Raw genomic sequence first — 1,310 nt, 5'->3', positions numbered from 1 at the left:
GCTCAAAGAGGTGGTTCGGCCACTCTACATCCACCCACAAGTCACCACCTTCTTTTTTCTTTTTTCTTTTTTCTTTTTTTGTTACGTAATAAACAACCCAAATAAAATATATTGTATGTAGTGCAGCAATTTGCAATAGAATACAATGTGGGTTGTTGGATTCACATTACTCTAAATGGTCACCATACCCCTACATAAAAAAAAAATTAAAAAAGAAAAAACCATAGTTTATTATATTTGTGTTGTAAACTTCCTTTCTATGTTTAATATAAATTATAAATTATCAACCGTCTTTCGAAAATTGTCATTAGACATGATTTTGAGTAAAAATAAACGAATTTATCTCATATCATGATAATACAAGCTTGTTGTATAAAACACGAAATCCAATCCAATTAACTATTTTTTCTCATTAAATATGGGTAATTATCTTTTGCCTTCATGAACTACAGCGCCTGAGCACTTTTTCCTTATAAACTACTAACTATGACACATGACCCCATCAAACTACAATCTTATGACAAAAAGCCTCATTCCGTCAGTAAAAAATGTTAAAATTGACGGTCAACAGTCATGTGCAAGTCATATGTCATTTTAAATTTTTTTCTTTCGCTTTTGCCTTCACTTCAGACCGAAAAAATGACGCTTATGCCCTCCTAAACCCAAAAGAAAAAAATGGAAGAAAAAATTGGAGTGAGGGCAAAAGTGAAAAAAAAAAAAAAAAAAATTTTAAATGACACATGACTTGCACATGACCGTTGACTGTCAATTTTAATCCATTTGACTAATGAAAGGGGGCTTTTGTCATAAGATAGTAATTTGATGAGGTCATATGTCATAGTTGGTAGTACATGGAAGTAGGGGTGGGCACGGGTCGGGGCGGGTATCGGCCTTTTCCCCAACCCGCCCCGCACCCTGCGGGTTTCAAAATTTCAACCCGCCACCCGAGCACAGACAGCAACACCCGTGTGGGTTCGGGTATTGCGGGACGGGGCGGATCGGGGCGAGTATTGCGGGTTGTGCGGGTTCTTCTCCAGATCCTCTTTCTTCTCATCCATTTTCGTCAGATCCTCTCAGAACGCCCACTACCTACATCAAACGATTCAAACCTATAAACACAGAACCCCGAGAAACAAACAAACATACACAACCTTGCAAAAAACCAAAGAATGAAAAAGAAAACCAAAGATCGTGGATCTACAAGATCGTGGAGAGAGAAAAAAAACCTAGATCTACAAGATCGTGGTCTGTGGAGGTGGGAGCGGCGCAGCAACGGTGATCTAAGGAGGTGAAGCGGCGACGTAGACTAG

General features: G+C 38.7%; 1 protein-coding gene across 3 annotated transcripts in view; it reads left to right on the top strand.

Moving 5' to 3' along the window:
- LOC132170380 (uncharacterized) overlaps positions 1-1,310 on the top strand; it is a 12,464-nt gene that overhangs the window by 3,012 nt on the left and 8,142 nt on the right. The gene's annotated exons all lie outside the window — the stretch shown is intronic.

Source organism: Corylus avellana, chromosome ca2 (assembly GCF_901000735.1).
Source record: "Corylus avellana chromosome ca2, CavTom2PMs-1.0".
Taxonomy (NCBI): Eukaryota; Viridiplantae; Streptophyta; class Magnoliopsida; order Fagales; family Betulaceae; genus Corylus; species Corylus avellana.
Note: the sequence above shows the minus strand (reverse complement) of the source record. Positions and strands in the feature narration are given on the sequence as shown.